Here is a 27,744-nt window from a genome sequence, read left to right on the forward strand (position 1 = left end):
TTTGATCCCAGCACTCAGGAGGCAGAGGCAGTCAGATTTCTGTGAGTTCAAGGCCAGCCTGGTCTACAAATCGAGTTCCAAAACAGGCTCCAAAGCTACACAGAGAAACCCTGTTTCAAAAAACAAAACAAAACAAAACAAAAGAACAGCCAGTGCTCTTTAACCACTGAACCATCTCTCCATCCCCCGTAATGTTCTTAAGGGAGTATCCATTCTCACAATGTTTTCAGAGCCCAAAGAGATTAATAAATACCAAATAAGGAGTGGGAGGCACTCTTCCAATGCCTAGACACAATGTATCTTGGTTTGCTGTGATGTTCCTTCCCTACATCCATCAATAACTACTCAGGGTCTCAAAACATGTTCTGGGCCACTCTCCTCCATCAGAAAGGCTGCCTTCTTCTTTTTCTTGGAGGACAGAAAACAGTGAGGTCCATATGAGGCCTCAAGTTTTCCTCTCTTGTTCTCATTCTTACGCCACCAACACCTGTTGAGAGTGTTGTTCTTTTGTTTAAGTTACGTTGGTGGTGCACACCTTTAATCCCAGCACTCGGGAGGCAGAGCCAGATGGATCTCTGTAAGTTCGAGGCCAGCCTGGTCTATAAGAGCTAGTTCCAGGACAGCTTCCAAAGCCACAGAGAAATCCTGTCTCCAAAAACCAAAAACAAGAAAAAAAAAATTAGAAAGTCTTAGGCGGGCATTGGTGGCACATGCCTTTAATCCCAGCACTCAGGAGGCAGAGCCAGATGGATCTCTGTAAGTTCGAGGCCAGCCTGGTCTATAAGAGCTAGTTCCAGGACAGCTTCCAAAAGCCACAGAGAAACCCTGTCTTGAAACCCCCCCCCAAAAAAAAAATTAGAAAGTCGTAAGATGGAACCGATGGAACACAGATCATAGTACATTAATTACAGAGTTTATTGCAGAGTGGGAGAGGGAGAGTAAGAGAGGGAAGAGACAGAGAGAGGGTAAGAGAGAGTAAGAGCGAGTAAGAGAACATAAGTGGGGGCGGTCTGTCTTTTAAAGGGGACCTCTACACCTGTGTGCAGCCTTAGTTCCCATGGAACCCTGGGCTGACCAGAGTACTGCCTGAGTGCATTCTGACACACACACAAACACACACGCACGCACGCACGCACGCACGCACGCACGCACACAAGCACGCACACTGGAAGCAGTTCACATCTCAGCAGATCAGAAATCAGAAAATGTGATAGGAATCAAGCCTAGCTGGATCCCATAAGGACCTACTGCCACTGGCTATGTCTGCTATATAGTCCCCATGCTATTTTAAAGATTTATTTATTTTTAAAAAATTATGTGTATGCAGGCTGGAGAGATGGCTTAGAGGTTAAGAGTGAAGGGTCCAGCTCCCCATTTCAGCAGCCATGACAATAATACTCGCTTGCCATGACCTTGCCTTGGTCACTAAGAGGTCAGATGCCTGCCTTGTGGCAAGGAACCAATCAGAAGTTAGCTGGTGGCACTATGCCTTATGGCTCTGGGTGTGCTTTACGGACAAGTGCACAGCAATGACGCACAGAGCATAGCAACCACCCTGGGAGGGCCTATGGACCATAACAACCAGTTGGCCAATCAACACAGGGCAAACCCTCCAAGCCTGGAGGCACACCAATCCTGAGCCTGTGTGTACCCCTAGACACTTCCCTTACGCTGCCCTACAAGACCTCTATGCAGAAGCTTCGAGCTGTCTTTTCTAGCCATCCGCCATGGCCGGTGGATGAAAGACCGGAGCTAACATGGGGTTAGCTCGTTAAACAACTATAATAAAGCCTCGTGCAGTTTGCATCAAGCTTTCGAATCTGCCTGGTGATCCTGGGCTGAGATCCCAGAGGCCTTAGCTTTCCGGGGGTCTTACTGTTTAAATACATGAGACTATGAGGGACATTTCACTCTCAAACTGATACCAGGTAGGCAATTAGTGTTATGGTGGAGGTTCCACCCACCCCCATCTCCCTCCAAACTCTGCTGCATCTCAGAAAGTCTACCAAATGATGGTCCCTCTGCCAGAGATACCCAAGACCACTCCTACAGGGTATTTAAACTGCCCCTCAGAGATCAGACTTGTTTTCCTGGTCTCCCTTTCCCATCTCTTCTCTGTGGGGCTGGAAGGCCATCGGGGAGTGCTGTATCCATTAAATGTGGGCTTTTTCTAATTCGGTTTGATTTGGTCTGATTTGGATTGCTGGGCATAGAAACTTTTCATCTGGAGGTTCCACTGAGGGGGCTGTTTTTTCCCCACACTGGTCCAGGACTATGTGGTGGGGAAACACCCTTGTCCCACACTAAGCTGGCTAAGATCAGCTTTCAATTGGGTCATGGGGCCTCCAGATTCCTGCCTATCTGGGAACTGGGACCCTGAAAATTCTTTTTATTTATTTACTTATTTATTTTTTGACCCTGAAAATTCTTCCCTGACCTTGCTGCCGGAGATACTGGCCCCTCCCTCACCCCAACCCTGCCTGCCAACCCCCGCCTACGGGACCACATGTTCCATTCAGGGGCCCACATTCCTCTCATTCCTCCCCTATCCACCTCTTCCCCCCTCCTTTCTCTCTAGGACAAAGGTCGAGTAACAATTTCCTCCTCCTTACATACCTTTCTCTTTTCTGCTTCCCCCTACTGCCCTTCCCTATACTTGACCTAGCCTCCCCAGCGGGAGCCACAGTCCTAGCCACCTGTTTCATTTCTTAGTCAACACTAGAAAGCAATTAAGCCAGGCGGTGGTGGCTCATGCCTTTAATCCCAGCACTCAGGAGGTAGATACAGATAAGTTCGAGGCCAGCCTGGTCTACTGAGAGAGTTTGAGGCCAGCCTCCAAAGCTACAGAGAAACCCTGTCTCAAAAAACAAACAATTTAAAAAGGCTGGGAAGGGCCCAGTGTTGGTGGCGCACGCCTTTAATCCCAGCACTTGGGAGGCAGAGGCAGGCGGATCTCTGTGAGTTCGAGGCCAGCCTGGTCTCCAGAGTGAGTGCCAGGATAGGCTCCAAAGCTACACAGAGAAACCCTGAAGGGACCAGCTCCCCATTTCAGCAGCCATAACAGCCGAACATGTTCTTGTCTGACCTTGTCTTAGTCACTAGGAGGTCAGATGCCTGCCTTGTGGCAAGGAACCAATCAGAAGTTAGCTGGTGGTGCTATGCTTTACGGCTCTGGGTCTGCTTTATGGACAAGTGCACAGCAATGACGCACAGAGCATAGCAACCACCCTGGGAGGGCCTATGGGCCATAACAAACAGTTGGCCAATCAGCACAGGGCAAACCCTCCAAGCCTGGAGGCACACCAATCCTGAGCCTGTGTGTACCCCTAGACACTTCCCTTATGCTGCCCTATAAGATCTCTATGCAGAAGCTTTGAGCTGTCTTTACTAGCCATCCGCCATGGCCCGTGGATGAAAGGCCAGAGCTAACATGGGGTTAGCTCGTTAAACAACAATAAAGCCTCGTGCAGTTTGCATCAAGCTTTCGACTCTGCCTGGTGATTGGGGTGGCCACAGTCCTGGGCTGAGATCCTGGAGGCCTGAGCTTCTGGGGGTCTTATACCCTGTCTCAAAAAACAAACAAACAAAAAACAACAACAAAAAGAAAAGAAAAGAAAAGGCTGGGGAGGGGTCCCCAAACTCCCATACAGTAATTGGTTAAAAATGGCTTTTAAAGTTTTCAATGCCCGAGAAGAAGCAGCTGAGTCCTCCTGAAAGACAAGGCCTTGCTCCAGGCCCAAGCCTTAGCAGTTGCCCTGAGGCCACAAGGGGTACAAGACAAGTCGACCACCATGTGGCTCCATCCTGCTGGAGCTCAACCCAAGTCAACTCTGCTAGCAGCCTGCTACAAATGCGGGCAGGACGGTCATTTGGAAAGATATTGCAAGGACCCTAGGCTGCCACCTGGACACTGGAAATCAGACTGCTCCTGTGCGGGCTCGTCCTCTATGCCAAGCCATGGAGGTCCAGCCTCACCAACACCAGCAGCTGAGACTGTGCCAGTCTTCGAAATACTCAGCCTGGTGGAGGACTGACAGGGTCCTGACTTGGTGGCTCCCATTGCCCTCTCTGAGCCTAGGGTAATACTACAGGTAGTGGGTAAGTCCATTACTTTTCTTTTGGACATGGGAGATACCTACTCTGTTTTGACCTCTCACTTGGGTCCTACAGTTAGTTCCCTTTCCAATTCCTGTCACGGGGATGGATGGGACCCCCTCCTTCCCATTTCAGTAAAACCTGGGATTGTCTCACTTCTGATTATCTACTTATCTCTCTCAGATCTGATGGTGTTTGATGACTAGGGTACTTGATATAGCTCATTAGTTTATTAAGTTTCCTGGTAAAAGTACAGACAGGTGTGCCTCTTTTACAGCCTTCATAGTCAGGGATTAACAGGTTTCAGATGTAACTTCAGAGGTTTTTTATTTATTTATTTTATTTTGTTTTGCTTTTCCAGACAGGGTTTCTCTGTAGCCTTTTTTTTTTTTAGAATTTATTTATTTATTGTGTCTACAACATTCTGCTTCCATATATATCTGCACACCAGAAGAGGGCACCAAATCTCTTAACAGATGGTTGTGAGCCACCATGTGGTTGCTGGGAATTGAACTCAGGACCTCTGGAAGAACAGACAGTGCTCTTAACGTCTGAGCCATCTCTCCAGCCCTCTCTGTAGCTTTGGAGGCTGTCCTGGAACTAACTCTATAGACCAGGCTGGCCTTGAACTCACAGAGATCTACCTTCCTCTGCCTCCGGAGTGCTGGGATTAAAGGCATGTGCCACTGTTAGACCCCTGGAAAACTCAGGTATCCGGGGTCCCAGGCCACGACCTCGGTCACCCCAATCACCAGGCAGATTTGAGAGCTTGCTGCAAACTGCATGAGGCTTTATTTTTTTTTTAACGAGCTAACCCCATGTTAGCTCGGGCCTTTCACCCATCCACCATGGTGGATGGCTAGCAAAGATAGCTCCTGGGGCTCCTGAGAGATCTTGTAAGGCAGTGTAAGGGGAGTGTCTAGGGGTACGCACAGGCTCAGGATTGGTGTGCCTCCAGACTTGGAGGGCTTGCCCTGTGTTGATTGGCCAACTGGTTGTTATGGCCCATAGGCCCTCCCAGGGTGGTTGCTATGCTCTGTGCGTCATTGCTGTGCACTTGTCCATAAAGCAGATCCAGAGCCGTAAAGCATAGCACCACCAGCTAACTTCTGATTGGTTCCTTGTCATGAGACAGGCATCTGACTTTCTGGTGTCTAGGACAAGGTCAGACAAGCACGGTTCGGCCGCTATGGCTGCCGAAAGGGGAGCTGGTCCCTTCATTCCCCCATTTTCTTTTTTGGAAATTCCAATCATGGAATTGCTGTCTCTCTAGCCCCCCCTCAGGGAGTGAGAGATATTGCCATCCCCATGCAAGGGAGTCCCTCCTTACTTAGCATTTTAACCAGGAAAAATGGGCGGTGAATTCTTTCCCAAGCCACTTCCTGCTGACTTTGGGATGAAGTTAGGGACCCCAGAAAGTTGAAATGCTAGTCAAAAGCAAAAAAGGAATTTAGGCAATGGGGAATCCATCAGGAGCTTTTGGCAGACTCTGCTGCAGAGACAGGGGGTGTCCACATCAGCGGATGGGTGAAAGACCCGAGCTAACATGGGGTTAGCTCGTTAAAAAAAAATAAAGCCTCATGCAGTTTGCAGCAAGCTCTCGAATCCGCCTGGTGATTGGGGTGACCGCGGTTGTGGCCTGGGACCCCGGATATCTGAGTTTTCCGGGGGGTCTAACACCACCAATGCCTGGCTGTAACTTCAGAGTTTTAAATTTCCTCTGATTGTTTTCTAAAAGTGTTATGACTTTAACCTAAAGCCATAGCCTTTTGCTATGACACCAAGATGTAAATCTGTTCCAGCTACCTTACAGATACCTGCAATTCCCTGGGAAAAGTTCTTCTTCTTCTTCTTCTTCTTCTTCTTCTTCTTCTTCTTCTTCTTCTTCTTCTTCTTCTTCTTTTTCTTAAACAGTTTCTTCCAACATTTTGCATTATGTTTATTTATATTTATTTCATGCATTGGTGAAAACATACATGTGGGACCACTTGCAGAGGTTAGCTCTTTCCTTTCGACATGTGGGTCCATGGGATCATATTCAGGTTGCTGGGTATGGAGGTTCAATTGAGAAACATCCCCATTAGCTCAGCATTTGAATGCTTGGTTCCCAGTTGGTGGTGCTGTTTGGGGGACTTTTAGGGGGTGTGGCCTTGATGGAGAAAGCGTGTCACTGGTGGCAGGCTTTGAGAGTTTACAGTCCCATCCCACTTTCAGTTCTCTCTTTCTCTGCCTCCTGTTTACAGTTAAAATGTAACTATGGTTGATTTGTGGTACTTAGCATAACTAACTCCATTTTGGTTTGGTTGGGACATAATACATGAGTTGAATTTGGAATGATGGTCCTTGGGGTCTGGAGAGAAGACTCAGTAGTTAAGAGCACTGACTGTTCTTCCAGAACTACAAAAACTGGGTGATGGTGGCTTACACCTGTAACCCCAGCACTCAGGAGGTAGAGACAGGTGGATCTCTGTGAGTTCAAGGCCAGCCCACAGAATGAGTTCCAGGACAGGCTCCAAAACTACACAGAGAACCCTGTCTCAAAACAAAACAACAGAAAAAAGTGTGATCTTTTAGCTTTGTGCTTCTTCATCCAGGCCTGCCACTTGCTGCCACATCTACCTACCATGATGGACTCTTCTTGTCTCTGGAACCACAATAAGCCCAAACAGGCTCTTCTACAGGTTCCTTTGGTTATGACTTTATCACAGCAACAGAGAAGTAACTGAGTCATCAGCTTTGGCGGCAAGTTTCTTTACCCACTGAGCCATCTCACTGGACCCCTAATGAACGTTATTAGCAATTTATGAGCAACTCATCTAAAGATTTTGAAAAGGGAGTTCATGGGCTGGGGCAAGGAGTTGAGTGGTGGAACACTTGCCAGCCTAAGGCTCTGAATCTGTTGCTCAGAACTACAAAAAGAACCAGGAAAGAAAAGAAAGGGAAGGCATCCTACTGGGCATTGCAGAAATTGGTTTTTCTTTCTTTCTTTCTTTCTTTCTTTTTTTTGTTTTTTGTTTTTTGTTTTTTGAGACAGGTTTCTCTGTGACTTTGAAGGATGTTCTGGAACTAGCCCTTATAGACCAGGCTGGTCTCAAACTCACAGAGATTCACCTGCCTCTGCCTCCTGAGTGCTGGGATTATAGGAGTGTGCCACCAACGCCCAGCTCTTTTTTTTTAAATTTTTATTCATGTGTTCATGTGTATCTATTTGTATGTATGCCACATATATGAAGGTTCCCACATAGGCCACAGGAAGGGGTTGGGTCTCCTGAAGTCCAAATGATAGGAAGTTGTGAACACTTGAATTGGGTACTTGGATCTGAACTGTCCTCCTGAAGAGCAACACGTGCATTAACTGCTGGAGTCTCATCTGATCATGTAAAGTTTCAATTTGATTTGTGGTGCTTAGCATAACTAACTCCATTTTGGTTTGGTTGAATTTAGAATGATGGTCCTTGGGGGCTGGAGAGAAGACTCAGTATTTAAGAGCACTGACTGCTCTTCCAGAGGTCCTAGGTTTGATTTCCAGCACCCACATGGCAGCTCACACCTGTCTGTGACTTCACTCATTTCCAGTGAATCTGACATTTTCTGGCTTTTGAGAACACTAGGCAGTACCTGCTGTATAGACAGACATACACATAAGCAAAACATTTATACATGTAAAATAAATTGTATTATTATTATTATTATTATTATTATTATTATTATTATTATTTGGCTTTTCTGTGTAGCAGCCCTGGCTGTCCTGGAACTTGCTTTTTTTTTAAAACCAGGTTGGCCTTTAACTCACTCCCAAGTCCTGGGACTAAAGACATGCACCACTACCACCCAGCTAATTAAATTTTTTTTTTAAGAGAAAGATAAGGGCTAGAGAGATGGCTTAGTGGTTAAGAGCACTGGCTGTTCTTCCAGAGGATCTGGGTTCAATTCCCAGCACCCACATGGCAGCTCACAACTGTCTGTAACTCCAGTTCTAGGGATCTGATGCCCTCTTCTGGCTTCCGTGAGCACTGCACATAAGTGGTACAGACGTTCATGTATCATACACATACAATAATGAAATAAAGAAAAAACCCAAAGATGGCCTCATATAAGTTTTATTTACTACTTCTCAAAGGCCCTGCCTCTAAATACCATCATATCAGGAGTAACACTTCAACCTATGAATTCAGGGGACACAGAAGTAAATGCATAGCAAGTTCTTTGGGTTCCCAGTTTTCATTCTCAGCATCTTTTGCACACATCTGTGGGGAGGAGAGGCACTGGAGCAATGTATGACTCTGCTACTTTGGGGTTTCTTGGCAGGCAGTATCCTAAGCAGGGCCTCCAGGAGTGACTGTGCGATGGCCATTCCATCTTGAGAAGGAACCAGCTGGAGCTGGGTATGACAGGAGATATTAAAACTGTAAAGACAGATGGTGGTGGTGGCGTACACCTTTGATCCCAGCACTCAGAGGCAGAGACAGGCAGATCTTTGTGAGTTCGAGGCCAGCCTGGTCTACAGAGCTACACAGAGAAACTGTGTCTTGGAAAAAAAAATTTGTAAAGTTAAGATGGGTGTGGTGGTATATGCCTTTAATCCCAGGGCTCAGGAGGCAGAGGCAGGTGGATCTCTGTGAGCTCATGGCCAACCTGGTCCACAAAGTGAGTTCCAGGCCAGCCAGGACCACATAGTGAGGTCCTTTCTAAAAAAAAAAAAAAAAAAAAAAAATTGTAAAGATAGGCTGTCAGACCTCTCTTTACTCACAAAATTAAGGTTTAGCAGGCAAGCAGGAGGTGCAGTTGAAGCTGACCTCAAAGAGGCACAGAAGGCTCTGCCCTACCAGGGATCCTCCCAAATGGACCTATGGACAGGATGAAGAACTCAGCTGGGCCTGAAACGAATGGGAATTTTATATCCATGATCCCTCCAAAACCTTTGAAACCCTCCTTTTCAAAAGTCTGGCTTTAAAATGAAATTTGACCCCATTTTCTTCAGACCTGGATTGAATTAAAAATAAAAAAGTCTCTATAACAAAGAACAAAGACAGCAAAGGCAACCAGAGGCCCAGTCACCTCCCATCCAGAAAAGAACTGTTCTGTCAAATCAGCTCATGGCTAAATCTATACATCTTCTGACTTTTGTCTCATGGCGTGTTAAAAATAGTAAGGCTGCCATAGGCTTGGGGGACAGAAATGAAGTGAAGAGCTTTGTCTCTTTGATTTGGCCACACTGTAAACAAACCCAAACCCATATCCTTTACCAATTACTCTTTTTGTTGCTGTTGTTTGTTTGTTTTAATGGAATAACAAGAAACTGAGAGGGTGGGACATGGGGTACTGAGTGATCTGTAACAGCCTGTGTATGGTTCTGAGTGGCCACGTTCCTCTATAGGACACTTTCGTCTCATGTGTACAAAGGCATAGTGCAGGCTTGTGTTTTTGACTTGATACCAAACCCCGTCTGGGACTGTAACCGAGATGATGCCATTGGGTACACAGATTCTGACCTCCTGTCCCGATTTTCTCAGAGTAAAAAATAGCCCTGTGAATGATTTTCAAAGGAGGAAATGAGTCAGTCCTCTTGTCACGCGATGAACTCCATGATTAAGGCTCTCTCTCTTCGCCGACACAATTCAAGCATCCTCGCTTCCACCCACTACCCTCACTGCCTCCCACACCATTTGCTAAACTTGTCTGGATGTGTTTGAGTTTAAGTAGCAGACCCATTTTGGGTCCCTGCCAGGGGCCCCATTGGGGCCTTGGCAAATCCTGCCAATCCTGCCTCACCAGTTTGAGGAATCTGTCCAGGCATGCTTCAACCCTAGCAGCAATGAGGTTTTCTTCCATGTGCACAAAGAGGGGAAGCAGGAAAGGAAGCCGAGGCCAAAAAAACAGCGAGTGGAGGACAGAGCCATCCAGTGGCCTTTCCTGCCCCGGCTCTTCTGTGTGATATTTATTTGGAGGCTTAAATTGGCTGCAAAAATTGCCTTTTTTCCTTCGTATCCCCGGGATCATGAGTAATGTGTGGGTCAGGCTGTCTTTCTTTCTTTCTTGAAACAATTCTTTATTGTTAATAACATCTTTAGATAATATATGGGAGGTGAATGTCAGGAAATATGTAAAATTATAATTTAAATGAAGACAACCAGAGGTGTTTTTTGTTTTTTGTTTTTGTTTTTTGGTTTTTCGAGACAGGGTTTCTCTGTGTAGCTTTGGAGCCTATCCTGGCACTCGCTCCGGAGACGAGGCTGGCCTCGAACTCACAGATATTTACCCCTGCCTCTGCCTCTCAAGTGCTGGGATTAAAGATTCTGATTTTTGCAACAAACAACAAACAACAAACGATCAGCCAAACTCATCTAAATGCAGCCTCCCCACCCGCACCCCCCACCTATGCTACACAGCGGCTGTACTTGCATCTCATATTCCCTGGACTGTTAATGACAGGTGATAGTAGAAAATAGAAATTTGACTTTTGACTTGTTTTTAAGCAGTGGTCAGATGAGTAGATACACAGGACACATACAGAGTGCTCTTTCAAACCTTGTTGAAGGTTACATTATCACTAATAAAACCAGAGAGAATCCGGAGAAGCCCTTCAGCTTATTTGTTTTTATTGCCAAGTTTGGAAACTGCTGAGTTAAGTGGCAGGCTGCTGTTAGCTTCACTACAGATAGCACGTCTGTCCTCTGGGTCGGGAGCTGATGGGGTACCACATGGATTAGTCCGGAGTTTGGAGGTAGGCTCAACTCACTGAAATCACTGAGCCTTCCCTTTAGTTTGTGAAAGTGTCTGATGGGTGACCATTGATGACAAGGCCCAAACCCCACCTTCAGAACACGCCAACGTCACCATTCTCTGAGGAGCCTTGAAGTCTGGTTTCTAATACAGATCATCAATTACTTCCTTTCACTCACGACTCAGACTCCTCTCTGTCATATGTCTACAATAACCTGAGACTTTATTTCCCGGGATGCAGAGCTCAGCTCTGTGCTCCTAGCTCCACAGGTTGCTTCGTGAATGAATTATCATTGTCTTCCTGGGGGGGGGAGGGGTTTTGCAGTGTCACCCTGGCTGACCTGGTACTCCCTGTGCTGTAGCTTCCTGTCAGCTCCTGCACCTGGCTTTACACTCTCACTTTCTTTGTTTTTTTTTGTTTTTTTTTTTCAAGACAGGGTTTCTCTGTGGCCATACCCTCTTTGAGGGGAATTCCCAGGGGAATCAATGAAGTCTCATAGTCTTTCCCATCACCACATTGAGGCAGGACCAAGCCTCCCCTCCCTCCCAGACTGAGCAAGGTATCTCTCCATAGGAAATGGGCTCCAAAAAGCCAGCTCATGCACTAGGGACAGATCCTGGTACCATTGCCAGTGGTCACACAAACTGCTCAAGCTACCCACTGCATTCAGGGGGCCTAGTTCGTCCCTATACAGGTTCTGCCCGGGAGAGTCTTGAACTTGGAATCCATTTGAAGGAACCAGCTTCCCTTTTGGCAGCCATAACGGCCAAACACGTGCTTCTATGACCTTGTTCTAGACACTAGAAAGTCAGATGCCTGTCTCGTGACAAGGAACCAATCAGAAGTTAGCTGGTGGCGCTATGCTTTACGACCCTGGGTGTGCTTTACGGACAAGCGCACAGCAATGACGTAGAGAACATAGCAACCACCCTGGGAGGGCCTATGGGCCATAACAACCAGTTGACCAATCAACACAGGGCAAGCCCTCCAAGCCTGGAGACACACCAATCCTGAGCCTGTGTGTACCCCTAGACACTCCCCTTACGCTGCCCTATAAGATCTTTTGGGAGACCCTAGGAGCCGTCTTTTCTAGCCATCCGCCTTGGCGGGTGGATTAAAGACCCAAGCTAACATGGGGTTAGCTCGTTAAATTACAATAAAGCCTCGTGCAGTTTGCAGCAAGCTCTCGAATCCGCCTGGTGATTGGAGTGACCGCGAACGTGGCCTGGGACCCTGGATGCTTGAGTTTTCGGGGGTCTAACACATTAATGTAGGAATGACCACATAGATGAGTAGACAGAAACCAAGGCTCTCCCTGGGTGTGCACCTCCCACTTGGCAGGATTTGTTAGGATTCTCAGCCCCTTCCCACTCCATTGACTCACTGAGAGCTGTCACTCATCCAACATTCCCTGTTCCTGTGGTTATGTAACCAGCTCTCACACCTTCTAAATCTTGGAACTGTTCCCTATTCTTTCGAAGAGCACAGTTTTAATTTCTCTCTATTCAGCTGTTCTCTCATCTAAGCATTACTCCTTGAGCTCTGTCACTTTTCTGAGTGGCTCTAACTACATCCTTGCATCCCTCAGTCGGAGAGCTTCCCCCACTGGACCCGGCAACACTTTTCAGAGATGGGTTGTTGTGTGACTGTTTCTCATCCCCTGTCTGTTTGCCTTCAGGAAACTCCCATGATGAGGCTTCGGTGATACTTCTCTCAACTATTTGTCACAAACTTCAGAATTCTCTGGAAACAGGCTTTCATGTACTTTATTTAGCAGGATTACAGTAGCATATAAAAAGCAGTCATAGGTTAAGCAAAACAAGGGGGAGTCTGGCATATGAGTGGTCCAGGAATGCATTTTGATTTGCTACAGGCAGAGTCGTCTGCAAAAGGCCAACATACCTCCTTTAAACCATCTCTAGTGCACACTCAGGCCTCGGCTCTGTAATCCAGAGTGTGTATTTACTCTAGAAGCAGCAGATCCTGGTCACAAAACACCAACGCCAGCACCTTTCCCAGGTTAGTCTCCTGTAGGAAAATTCTTTCTATTATGAGCAGAGGAGGTTTTACTGTGGCCAGGGAACACATGACCCTGCTGGCTGTTCTGAACCCTCCTTTAAATATGAAATACCAAATGTGTGTTTACTTTTTCCCTTACTTTACATGTGTGTTCCTGAGCTCTCGAGGGCCAGAGACATTGAACGCCCTGAAGCCAGAGTTACAGGCAGCTTCGAGCTTCCTGACATGGGTGCTAGGAACCAAACTCAGGTCCCCTGCATGAGTATTGGGAGCTCTCAACCACTGATCTGTCTCCTTGGCCCCTGTTCTCAGCTAGGCAGGAAATGGAGCTGCATCAGCCTGAATCTGAAGGACAAAAGCAGCTCTGGGGGTGCCAGGCAATAGCCTGTGCTACAGGGTTAACACACTCATTTAATTTCATTGGGAAAAATAATGAAACCGGTGAAAAGTATTTATGGAACCGGAGGAGAGCATATTTTGCTGGTTTTACTTTATGTTTGAAGTTTTGGGTATAGCTCTGCTCATAAATACTGAAATGCCTAGCATAAAGAACGCAGCCTGGGGCATACCCCATAAAACTTACAGTGCAATTAAATGAGCAATTTCCACTGGAAATAAAACGGCTGTGTTGAGTGGAATATGAATTAAACTGCATGGTGCTCAGGCTTGCACTGGGCTTCGGAGTGGGGTCTGCTGCTGATGTTGGTAGCACCTAATGTAGTCCATACGGAGGTCAAAGCCAGTAAATAACAAAGGATAACCGTAGGAAGGTCGGGGCATTTCACACAGTGATTAATAGAGTTTCCTGTCACATCTCCCGAAAAGATGTAGCAAAACTACTGGTGATAGCCAAGGAGGAAACCCAACCTGGCAGGCAGGATCAACTTCTGTATTGTGTCTGCAATGTAGAATTTTGGATCCTTTCTTCAGACATCATTTTCAGTTTCTGATTGTTCTCCTTTGTAAAAAGTCATGTGTGTGGGGGTGGTGGTGGTGGTGGTGAAGGTGGGTGGGAGGGGGAGGTAGGTGAGTGGATAGGGGAGTGGAGAGATGCATGAAGGGTCAAGAGCATTTGCTTTTCTTTGAAAAGACTAGCTTTTGCTTTCCAGTACCTACATGAGGTGGCTAACAACTGCCTGTAACTTCAGTTGCAGAGCATCTGATAACCCCTTCTGGGCTCTGGGGCTACCCACACACATACAGTACAACACACACACACACACACACACACACACACACACACACACACACACACAGTCACTCAGGTATTATGAAAAAGGCTTCACAAAGGAGACTGCAACCGGATGATCCCAAAGAACATTTGCTCACCCTATAGACCACTCTCTGATCTGACTCATTTGGAACCTTATGGGGACATTCACACAAGATGGTGGACTGTGGGCCAGTGAGATGGCTCATTGGATTGAAGGTGCTTGTAGCCAAGCCTGATTACTTGAGCAGCCACATAGTATAATGAGGAAGCTGGCTTTTGCCATTTGTCCTCTTATCTTCACACCGGAGCTGTGGCATGTGGATGTGCATACACACACACACACACACACACACACACACACACACACACACACACACACACCCCAGTGCATTTACACAAAATAAATGAAGATGATGCTTCATTGATACCTTAAAAGGAAAACTCAGGGAAGGAAGTTAGTCTTGGCCTGGAAGGAACCATTTACACAAGTTTGGCTGACAGACTGAGTTGTAAGTTCAGAGAGACTGAGTTGTAACTACAGCCATCACTCAATAGCTTCCAGCTCTCTATCCATGGATGCAAACGATTACAAATGGAAAATACTGCAAATAATTTAAAGACTGGAACACTGAAAATGTGCAGAGAGTACCCTCCCCACACTTCGGTGTGTTTTGTTTTGTTTTTGTCATTCAATACAACTGTTTTAGAAATTATTTAAAAAGGAGGGATTTAAGTGCCTTGGGAGGATGCATGCATCTGTGCAAGTTTCATGCAAAGATGAGCCGACTCAAAGGATCAACCAGAATATCCATCAACGGGGCCTCCCGGAACCAGTTCCCTCCAGGTCCCTGGGGCAGGTGACCAGAAGAGTGTGTTTTAATCTAAGACTACCCAAAAGAAGGCCCGCTTTATTTGGAGGATTAGGGTAGGGTTTGGGAAAGAAAGCCTCCTATTTTTCCTCTTGTGAAAGCCACAGCCAAGGTCAGAGAAACTAGCTCCATCCCAATGCATTCCCGAGTATTCTTCCTCCCCAGGCCCAGGGAACGGGGTGGCTACAGCACACAAGATTCTCAGCATCATCATCAGGAACTTTAAAGGGTCAGCAGTGAAACTATAGTTCTTCATAAAAATTATGATGTGTCATTGCGTTATCTGAGTTCACATCCTATCGACAAAGCAACTGGAATCTATCATTGTACATTTTCTACACTTTAACCTCATATATGCCATGTATATCAAAATTTCCTGAAAAATCCTTGTTTTCTTGTCAAGGGATATTTTGAGAGTTTTGCATTTGAACTTATTGTCTCCAGATTCCCTGAATTCTTTTTCTTTTGTTTCTTAGTTTCTTTTTTATTTTATTTATTTTTATAATTGCAATTAGACCAATTTCAAGTTAGAAACAAGCTTCTTTTACATGTCAATCTCAGTTCCCTCTCTCTCCCCTCCTCCCCTGCCCCCCACCCATCTCATCCCCTTTCTGCTCCCCAGGGAGGGTGAGGCCTTCCATGGGGGGAATCTTCAAAGTCTGTAATATCATTTGGAGCAGGGCCCAGCCCCTCCCCCGTGTGTCTAGACTGAGAGAGCATCCCTCTATGTAAAGTGGGCTCCCATGTACTAGGGATAAATACTGATCCACTACGGGAGGCCCCATAGATTAACCAGACCTCCAAACTGACATCCTGGTTCAAGGCAGACTCCCTAAATTCTGCATGTCTTAGTTTATATTGTGAACACTATGTGCAACTTCTTGCACATTTATTCAGAACTACATCTAAAAATGGGCAATGCTGCATTATAGAGACAGCTGTCTGGCTCTTTCCCCTAACATGAGTCTAGAGGCATGGTATTCTGCATGTTCACTAGTGAGCTGGAAGACAGGAAAAACCAAAGCTGCTGGGATGCATGTGCTAAGAGGAAAGTCAAGGCTACTTGGGAGAAAGACACACAGTGTTCCTGCGACCTTGACGTGGGAAACATCTGGCTTAGACCAAAGACATAATAATACACTTAAATTAGCAGAATATTAAATAAACGGAATTTTTTATAGTTGTACATGTATTATGAGCTGTGTGTATGTGTGTGTGTGTGTGTGTGTGTGTGTGTGTGTGTGTGTGTGTGTGTGTGTATGTGTAAGCTTCCTTTCTGTTTCATTATCTGGGTAAGATTTAAAAAGCAAAACTCACGTGTTCTTTAAAGATACATTTCTATTTCTTTAGAAGAAGACAAATCTCATACAATACAGTTATTTCCACCAGAATGTCTGCTTCTTTGCTGCTGCATTAGATCAAATATTTTCATCAGGTAAACTACTAGCAGCTTGAAAACAGTTTTATTGATTAACAAGCGGTGATGCACTATATCATCACATCTTTAGAGCTCTCGCGCCAGCTAGTGGTAGTGACGGGAACTGCAGGTCGCTCTCAGAGTCTGAACTCATTTTTTGGGGGGGCGGGGGGCGGGTTCGAGACAGGGTTTCTCTGTCAGCATTGGAGACTATCCTGGCACTCACTCTGCAGACCAGGCTGGCCTGGAACTCAGAGAGATCCTCCTGCCTCCCGAGTGCTGGGATTAAAGGCGTGCGCCACCAACGCCTGGCCAGATTCTGAACTCTTGTTTTCCCACACACGGTTTTCCTGTAACCTCCCATCATTTTCTTCAACATAATGAGTCGTTGCAGTTAGTGAGCCAGGAGTAGACGACGGGATTATAGATGAATTTAGATAAACAAGTATTCCGGGGCAGAGAGAGGAAAGGCCAGACAAACGCAACCGTTTTCCCAAAGGATTTGAGATTATTTATTTACTTACTTATTTAAATATTCCTGGCATTCGACGAAGCAGGTCAGATTTTGCCAATGAGTTTCGAGCCTTTTGTTTTTCATTTGTAGACACGCTTGACTATACACCTAAGTCACGTGATAACTGTGAGTCTCACCCCAGACAACACCGAGTACACGCTGTAAATGGAAATGTATGTTTGCTTCTAGGCAGCAAATATTTCTGGTGTGCACAGAAATTCTGAGAGGAACGGTTCTCAGAGAGCAGAGCAGGAACCTCTTAGGATGGCATGTGTATCTGGTACCCTATATGGAAAAAAAATACTAAAGTTATACACAAAGGACACTTTTTTTAGGCTAGACGAAACACATTTGGGTGCGGAGCTCGGTCCACTCTCAAAGAGATGCACCCTATGATGGTTTTTCGGAAAACTGAAAATGAGGCATTTATTTTACGAACAAAGAGAATTTTTGGCAGGCTACTTCTTTCATTTAATTAAGCAATATCTGATCGTGCTGGGGGTATATAGAGGTTGCTAATAAATAAATCCGAAAGCAGAGATGTCATACTCACTAAATGGTAGGGGCTTTTTATAACGCTATTGCTGATTGCTAAAAATCAATATTACTAGTAATATACATGAAATTTATTATGAAAACAAGCTGAGGGTGGTTAAGGAGTTTTCTTTGGTTCATTTGTAGATCTGTGTCAGTAACGGAGAACAAGGACAATCCAAGGCGGGACCGTTTGTAGTATTTTTGAAAGGTAAGTCTAGCTTTGGAGGTGTGGGGAGAAAGAATTGCCACAGTTTAACATCGAAGCTTGCTGCTGTGTGTGCTGTTGGGAAATGATGTTTAAGATCTTACTGATGAGAGTCATCTGACTGCAGAATAGATGGCCGTGGTGCTGCTTGCTGTATGAGGTATTTTAAACTATTGACGAATCTGATCATTTTCTATGGAGAATTCACCTAGTTCCCGCCAATTTAGTCAAAATGTTGCCTTTCCCTGTTGCAATTAATCTGTTAACCTTTAATGTGTAAGAACAATTTTTTTTTAAGTTTTCTGTTCTCTCTTTTTTTCCTTTTACCTCTTAGGATGGAAGCATTGACTAAATTTTAAATCAGACCTGAAAGGAAGTATCATTGTATTTTTGGAGAAAGAGAATTAATTTCAATAAAGCTATATTAGTGACAGAAGACAAATTGAAGTAGAAGTGAAAGATAGTTGAATTACCATAAAAATTTGAGAATCACACCAAACCAAAATAATTTATGCTCTTTGACATCAGCTTTGTCGTCTGTAGTATTTATTTTAAATGCTGAGTTTGTCATTAGGCATATCTTTAAAACCGTTTAGTGATTGCTTTAAAATATTTTGATGCCTACTATAATCCTTATATAATTCCCCATATGCTGCCAAGCAAATGCTACAAAATACCATCCCATCATAATCTGAAATTTGCTCATAAAGATTTTAAGATTATCATTGCAGCATTATTTCTTATTTTTTGAAATTATGCAATCAGAAATTAACTGTATATTGCAAAGGCACACATTTAAAGGAAGGGAATCTGAATATATTCCTGAGTTAAAAACAAAACAAAACAAAACAAAAACAAAACCACTTCTTTAGAGACCAGTCCGTGACTTTGACATAATGATAACCAGCAAATAACCAGTTCACTCAATCCCAATCTTCCCTGCATGTAAGATGGTCTATAAAATTTTTATAAAAGAAATAAACATTTTTACTGGTGGCCCTGAATGTGACGACATAAAGAGAAACTTACAAATAAACAGACTTGCATATTCCTCCTGCTATTCGCATCTGCAGACGTGAGGCCTACTAAAACGCAGACACACAGAGTTAAATATTTGTTTGGCTTCCAGATGCCATGGCTGTGAAGCAGCACCGCGTTCCCCGCACTGGGAGCCGGGAGCCCTCTGCAGAGCATCCCTTTAGGAGGCATTGGTGCAGGATGAGGGGGCGCAGCTGCCAGCCAAGCACTGCAGATGGTCCCCCTCATTAGCCTACAACGCTCCACGCAGCCATCCGGAGGAGGCTTCGGATGGCACTTGGACAAGATGTTAAGCTAGCCTCCTGTTCAATGTCATTACGGTTTCTCCGAATCCTCTGCTCAGTGCTGCCCTGCCAGGCTCAGGCTGGGAGAGGTGACAGCTCCAGGCCGATGTCCCCAGAGCTGACCCTGGAAACTTTCTAATTCTGGGCTAGCCTGGGCCATCTGTAAACGGAGAGTGGCTTTCAGAGCCCAGGCCCCATGCACTTTCACGTCCAGGCCCCCCCTTCTTCACTCCCCCCACGCGATGAGATGCCTTGGCAACCTCGCTTCTTCTCTTCCTTGTCTGCCCACTAATTTATTAACATTATGAGATTTTAATTCTGTTTTCTTTAGCCTTTGTTTACGAACTAGCCTTAGAATCAGGGCATCCTGCCCGGGCACCGGAAATGTTAGTTAAGTTTAGCAGTCGAAACAGCAGGGGGAGCTCATACTGTTTTATGGTCTGCAGTTTCTCAAGCTAGATTGGAATAATTATGATAGCTGTGGTCTTACAATTAGAACATCGATGCTTACAATCTGTGTACATGTGTGACATAGATATGCAGAACACAGACAATCACCATGCACTAAATGACTGAAGTTTTAAGTCACAGAGCATCCATTTTTATTCTTTAAGCATCTGAAGTTACCAGGATGTTATCGAGGGGAAAGGGAAATGACAGCAAGAATTTTCTCCTTTGTCTTTTTTTTTAAGATTTTATTTATTTATTATGTATGCAACATTCTACTTCCATGTATATCTGTACATCAGAAGAGGGCACCAGATCTCACAAGGATGGCTGTGAGGCACCATGTGGTTGCTGGGAACTGAACTCAGGACCTCTGGAAGAGCAGTTGGTGCTCCCAACCTCTGAGCCATCTCTCCAGCCCTCCTTTGTCTTTTAATACTACCAATAGAATGTATCTATTGAAATCATCTAAATTCCCTACCTTTGCAATCTTGCTGCTATCTTCTTGTAACCTCTAGCTTATGACTTAAAGCGTTTTTTTCTTTCGATTTATTTTATTTTATGTGCTTGAGTGTTTGTCTGCATGTCTGTGTTTTCACCATGGTCATGTCTGGTGTCCCAGGTCAGGTCCCCTGGAACTGGAGTTAGGAATGTTTGTGAGTCAATTTGTGGGTCCCAGGAACTGAACTTGGGTCCTCTGCAAGAATAGCAATTGCTATTACTTGCCGAACTCCATCCACTCCATCCCCTTTCTTTCCTATAACAAAGAAATTGAAACTGTTGTGCCCAGACTCTGAACCCCCCAAATCACCAAGAGACCAGATCCGATGCAAAAGCAGAGTCTTTTTTTTTTTTTTTTAATTTATGAGTTAACTGGGGTCTTTCATCTGTTTTATACAGCGGGTGGAGTAGGACTGTGAGCAGCAGTGAGGCAGGGTATATATTGGGGATAGAGCAAGGGGAGTGTGTCTGGGGGGAGGGTCTGCTAGTTGCATAGTAACAGTCTTAGGATTGGTGCAACTCCAGGCTGGGGGAACCTGTCCAGAGATGATTCGTCAGCTGCAGCTGCAGAAAGGTTGCTATGCCTGGAGGCCATCCAAGGGCCAGGGCATTGCTATCTACTGCATTCCACTATTACCAGTAAAGTACATCCAGAACCCGACAGCTAACTTCTTACTGGCTCCTTGCCACATGGAGGGTATCTGGCCGTTGCTTCCTAGTGATTAGGGCAAGGTTGGGGGCTTAGCACATGCTGATGAGTCAGGGGCCTACATCTTGCTGGGTCTTTTCTGCAGCCTGTCATGGCTGCCAAAGCAGGGGCTGGGTGAGGGTCTGGGCCCTTCAGAAATGGATCACTTGGTGGCTTTTCTGTGATGGTGAGAGTGAGACAAGCCCCTCCTGTAATCACTATATTCTAATATGAGCCAGACTTCAGTTTTAAATTTAAAGTTGGTAACATTTAAAGCTCAGTGGCCTTTATATTTTGTTCTAGGGCTTGATGAGGTCATGGATCAGTAGCTCTGTGCTATTGTAAGGTAATTTAGGACGTCTGAATTACTCTTTGCTTTGTAAACCATTTTAATGCCTGTGGGCATGCACTTTACATATTGTGGCTCACTTACAGCTCCCCTGGAGGGGATGGAACACTGGAATGATGCTTAGGGACTAAACTCAAGACTTGTTTTATAGTGGTAGAATAATTATTTCACTGTATGATTCATGACTATGGTAAGGCTTGTTTTGTAAATCTAAACAGTTTCTATTGAGTGATTTTTGAGTTTCATTAGGAATAACATAAAACTAAGCATTAGCTTTACATTGACAAGGGTGTGGAATATTAGCTCTAAAATATATATGAGATTAAAATATGATTAAAAATATTAAGACTAGCCGGGTGTTGGTGGCACACACCTTTAATCCTAGCACTCGGGAGGCAGAGACAGGCGGATCTCTGTGAGTTAGAAGCCAGCCTGGTCTACAGAGCGAGTTCCAGGACAGGCTCCAAAGCAATAGAGAGAAACCCTGTCTTGAAAAACCAGAAAAAAAATTAAGACTAAGTGCTGATGAGCCAGTTCTGTGGCTAACAGTGCCTGCCACCAAGCCTGGCAAGCCCAGTTTGATCCCTGGGATTTACTTGATGGAGGTGAATATGATTTCCTAAGCTGCTCTGACCTCCACCATTGCCAGTGACATATACCCTCCCCCCACCCAAAGACACAAGGCAGATAAAACGTAACAAATACTTAGGAATAATGCTGACTGTGATGGCATAAACCTGTGGTCCCAGGGCTTGGGACCCAGAAGCAGGTGGAATTTTAGGCTAACTTTGTCTACTTAGTGACTTTGAGGTTAGTCAGGCTATACATTGAGACCCTTTCTTGAAAATACATAAAAAATAACTGTTTTTCTTTTTTGAAAACACAGTACCATATAGGAGTCTATGTTAAACAGCACTGCTAGTTTTCTCTGTATTGAAAGCAATGTGACTTCCGAGTGACCAGAAAACTGGAGAGAAAATCATTTGACACAAATCCTGTCCCATGCCTTGGAGGTTGGGAAAATTTGATGGGGAAGGTGGAAGAGTGGAATGTGTGGTTCCCAGAGGGGCAGAGGTGTCTAGTGGGTGATGGGAAGCAGGCCGTCAGATGAGGACTAGGGACTGGGCATGTGCACAGGAGCAGTGGGCTCTCTGTGACTGTCCCATGTGCTACGGTAGGAGCTAGAGCATAACATAGGAGTTATGCTCTAGGCTGATTGATTTGGTGACAAGGTACAGGATCCTTGAAGAATTAATCAAACTGATAGCACAGCAGGTAGAAAGCAAAATAAAGAATTATAATTTAAAAGCCCCTATTCTTTTTTTTTTGAGACAGGGTTTCTCTGTGTAGCTGTGGAGCCTATCCTGGCACTCACTCTGTAGACCAGGCTGGCCTCGAACTCACAGAGATCCACCTGCCTCTGCCTCCCGAGTGCTGGGATTAAAGGCGTGTGACAGCGACGCCCGGTTAAAAGCCCCTATTCATATAGTTTTAATATGACTTAAAAAAAAATCTCCCTTGTTGATTGATTGATCAGTGACACAACCCAGGAGCAGAGAGTATGGTTATTTCCTTTCCAGGATTACTGCTAATAACATTTCATATTCCATGTTTTATTATTCCAAATGCTAATGTATTATCTTATTCCTCATTACTTTGATAACGGTAACAGATACTTTTTATTTAGTTATTTATTATTATTATTATTATTATTATTATTATTATTATTAGTGTATGTGTGCATGTGTGTGTGTGCACTCATGTGTGATGCATGCAGGCAGGAGTGTGGAGGTCAGAGGACAACTTTTGGGAGTTAACTCTCTCCATTCATGGAACCCAGGGAGCGAATGCAGTCAGGATGCAGCAAGTGCTTCAATCTGTTGAGCCATGCTGCCGGCTAACAGATGCTCACATAGGGCATGTGAACTCAAGAATGCAATCTCCTTTTGATTGTGCCTATGACATAGATATGCAGACATGGCTGCAAGCTATGTCTGATCAGTATTTCTGCAAGGAGTTGAGGTTGTTTTATGGCTTCTTTCAGGTACCCTGTACTGTGGGACTGCAGATTATTCAGTTACATGCTGGTAGAAATTGGTAAATAAGTTAGAGTGACATCCAGTTGTATCAAGTATTGTCCAACAATGTCTACCGTTTTTTTAAAGGCTCATACTTTATGGATACGAAGTATTAAGTACTTCACTTGATGCAGAAAGAGCATATCTACAGTAATACAAATAATAAAAGGTGGGATAGCCTGGAGGTGTAGTTCAATTGTAGAGTATTTTCCTAGCATGCACAAGGCTCTGCCTGGATGCCAGTGAGCGCGCGCGTGCGCACGCGCGCACACACACACACACACACACACACACACACACACACACACACGAGGAGGGGGGTTAGTGACATGTACCCGAAATCTTATACTTGGGAGGTAGAGGCCATAAGAACATGGAGTTCTAGGATAGCCTGGACTATACAGTGAGGCAGTGTCTCCACAGTGGAAGTAAAAAAAATGAAGAATAAGAGGACCCTAAATTAAAGAAAAGATATTAAGAAACTTCTCATATGCCAGAGGTAGTGGCACACGCCTTTAATCCCAGCACTTGGGAGGCAGAGGCAGGCGGATCTCTGTGAGTTCGAGGCCAGCCTGGTCTACAAAGTGAGTTCCAGGACAGGCTCCAAAGCCACAGAGAAACCCTGTCTCAAAAAACCAAAAAACCAAAAACCAAACCAACCAACCAACCAACCAAACAAACAAAAACACCCCCCTCAAAAAAACCCTCAAAACCTTTTCATAGCATATAATATTAAAAATATTTGAAGAACATATAATTTATATTAATAAATCAATAAGTCACATGGTATCATTTTGAAAGCACAAGCACATATTGGGGTGTGGAGAAAACCCAATAAGACAATCATTTTCTTTTTGTTTTTGAGAGGGCCTTGTGGTGTAGCACAGGGTAGCCTTGAACTCATGATCCTCTTGCTTCAGCTTCCCAAGTTCTAGGATTGCAGGTATATACCACCATACCTGGCTAAGACAATCATTATCTTTCAGACCATCTGACTGGGCCCCAGGGTGAAATAGTACAGGCCTGTGTACTTGGGAGGGTGAGGTAGGAAGATTACTATGAATCTGAGGGTGGCTTGGGCTACATTGTGAGTTCTAAACCAACCTGAATTACAGGTCAGCAAGACCTTGTCTCAAAAGTACCTGCCCCACCCCCATACCCTAAAAAATACCAAATGAATCCCCCAAACCCAAAATATAACCACTTGATATAAAGTAGGACCTTTTGCCATACAGTATTTAAAAGCAAGGAAACTTGCACCTGAGTTTATTTGCTCAGTTGTTTGGACCATGGCTGGAGGCTCTCCTTCCTGGCTCCTGGTCAGCTGCCTTCCATGTGTGTGTGCTCTTCCACCTAACTTGTGTAGATAAATGGGGCTCTTTAGACCCGGTGTTTGGCATTGTCACAATTTTTGCTTGGCTCAGGAAGGGCAGGTTGATTATCATTAAAGTGTTATTTATTTCTATTTTATTAAGCCCTTTTTACATTCATGTTACAGGTTAATTTATACTTTTATTTCATGCACTACTTGGCTTTACTGATTAATATGCCCCATGGCATTCAATAAAGTCAGGCAGTGGAGGAAATAAGAGAGGTATTAATTTCTAACATTGCTATAAATTTCCCTTAATAAAACCAGCTCAATAGCATTACAGAAGTCGTACAATGGATGCTTCCAAATTGTTAACAAAGATGCAACTAAACAATTTTTCCTTGCTGAATTTAACGCGGCTATATTGCCTTTTCTTTGAAGTGTTGCAGTGAGACAATTGGCCGTGATCGCTTCTCTTTAACGGTAATCAGAGTTGGTGTTACACTACAGTCTTTGGCTCTCCATGGGGCTCATTCCAAAACATCTTATCCAGACTCTGGGTTCTACACTGTCCAAATTCACCCAGGCCTCCAGGCTCCTTGGGGGGAACATTTTACTTATGGATGGATTTTCATGAAGATTGGAATTCCATTACAGGCGTCTGTTATTTGTCCTTCTTTGGTATTTTAACAGTCAATCCGAGTTGTAGAGCTTGTGGGAACCTAGGTGCCAGAATTATTTTCATCACTTAATCCAACACTCCGACCCCAACTGCCCAATGAAGTAAGGTTAGAATTAGGATTTATAGGAGTGTATAAAGTTGAAGACATACTACCACCCACTGAATTTTGGATCACAAAATTTTTATGATAAAGAATGTACTTCATTATCCAGTAACCAAATTCATCTATTGGAACGGAGCATTTATTCTGTGCTCTTCCTTTATGAGGCTCTGGCCCAGTGTTTCTCAACCTTCCTGATACTTCGACCCTTTAATACAGTCCCTCATGCTGTGGTGATCTCCAACTGTAAAATTTTTTTGTTGATACTTCCTAACTATACATTTGCTATTGTTATGAATCATAATGTAAATATCTGATATGTGACCCCAAAGGAGTCACAACCCACACACAGGTTGAGAACTTTCACATCTAGACAGACCAGCACCCCCACTCCCCAATGGGTTCACATCAGAAATTACTTCATTTTTTTTCCTTAGTATCGAGCGAATCTTAGCTTGAAGTCCTTGTCTGAGATTTCCAACAATTTCTTTGCATTCTTGCATTCAAGGACTGGAAAGAGATTTGGAAGGGAAAAGAAAAAGGCAACAAAGAACATTACTAACTTTGCATGAGAGCATCATGATTTGTGTTCATTCAGGGACGGTACTTAATCAAGCTCCATGCAGGCTGGGGTGGTCTGGGAGATATGTGGTCTCAACTCTTATTCTTTGAGTCACGTGCTATTAGGAAAAATATTTGGAGAAAGGAAATGCTTTCGTGTGTGGGTTTCATTTCTTCTATTTCTTTTTTATACCTCCTCAGATCATGCTGGCCAAAGTGGCAGCTACCTGAGCTCACAAAGTTCAAGAAACAGTACACGCCCGAGTCACTCTTGTCCCCACATGCCCTGTGAGGACTTGGAGATTTTCACCAAATTACCTGTATGCAGTGACTTCTCCCGTGTCACCTTAGCTGAGTGTGGAATTTGGTGTTTCCATATTGTTTGCTTAACACAAGAGTTCAGACAGTTCACATGGGAAATTCATGCCTGCTCATGCCAATATAGCTATGCAATCTCCAATTTCATGAAAGACTAAAATTCTACTATTTCTGCTATTTGTCCATGACAATGGGACCTTAAGGAACTGTTTTCCAAATCACTCATCAAAACAGGATTTAATAATCCATTGTCTTCAAGGGGGAGAAAAACGGACATCCTTGATGCTCAGGCTGCCAGCTCAAAGACAAAGCCATTAATGTAGAGGTTCGGAGTCATCTTTGAGAGTCAGTTTTCAAAAGTCACGGACTGTTTGTTTCCTGAGATCTTGTATCTCAAACCTGGGAAACGAAAGGCTTCCTTTTGGGGAAGCTGTGCTTGCAAACGTGGGGGTGACTTAATGGACCAGTCCAGGTGGGCACTCCCCAACACAGGTGTTTGTTTTCATCAGAAAATAGGTTTGCTAGCTATTTTGGGAAAAGATAGTAGAAGAGTTGATGCAGGTTCATCATCCTCTTTTTCTTCGCAGACAGGATTTGATGTAGCCTAGGCTAGCCTTAAACTTTTCCAGACAGGGTCTGATGTTGCCCAGGATAACCTTGAGCTGTCTTTATGGTTGAAGAGGACCTTGAGCTTCTGATTCTCCTACCTCCCTCTCTGGAGTACTCTAATTATAGGCATGCACCATTATACCCAGTGTATGCAGTCCTAGGGATTTAACCAAGGCTCTCCATGCTAGGCAGGTGCTCTGCATGCTGAATCCCCTACCCTTATTTTTTTTTAAATATGTTTTGATAAGTATTATGAAGTAGACAAGAATCTATTTTGGGATGGATTTGACAGCTGTCAACACACAAACAATGTGAAAACAACCATGTATACCTCAATCAGTAGGCTAGAGAAGGGTTTGCAGTATAATCAAGGGAGGGCATTTTATTTATGAAAAACAAAAGAAAAATCAAGATTGTTGGAAAAAATTAGTATGACAGTGAATTGAGATAGAAAATAGAGTTGTAGAGTTTAGCCAGTAGGAAATGAAAATACACCGTTGGTGACCCTTCAGGACTTTGAATTGATGGTCAATGAAATTGCTTGGAACCACACTCCCCATACTTTTCTGTAAAGTCCTTGCAAAGAAATGAAATACTAAAAAAAAAAAGTTGCCATTTTAGATAAATGTTTTAGAAGTATCAAAACTTTAGGAACTTGCAAACATGTATTCATTTCCTAAGTCATCTTTATAATGTTTGCTGGAATTATTTTGTGTTACAATGCAAAGTTATGATAGCTTTTAGATGCTGGCATAAAAACAAATGAATAATGTATGTTGAAATTCAAGTAGAATTTATTTGGCAACCCTAGATTACATTTATGTGGTTATAAATTTCAGATATTCCCAACCTCAATCCTGAGGAAAATACATAAATGTTTTGGATGATCCCAGCTCAGCAAAATGTGTGCACATGAGAGGAAGTGTAGAATTTCCTTCTCTTGAAGTTTTTATTTATTTTTTAATGTTAAAGCATTTCTACTACCATTTGAGGCTAGGTTATTATATTTCTTTCCAAAGGGAAATGTTGAACTCTATACTATGACTTGTACTGTCTTTTGTGACATTATTAATGCATTTCCTGTAAAAGGAAATGACTTTTTTTATAAAAAAAAACATGATAGTTTTAACTTCAAAATAAGTACTATTGACGTTTACAATGTCTTATCTTAACCAATGCCATTC

Source organism: Cricetulus griseus, chromosome 6, assembly GCF_003668045.3.
Source record: "Cricetulus griseus strain 17A/GY chromosome 6, alternate assembly CriGri-PICRH-1.0, whole genome shotgun sequence".
Classification (NCBI taxonomy): Eukaryota; Metazoa; Chordata; class Mammalia; order Rodentia; family Cricetidae; genus Cricetulus; species Cricetulus griseus.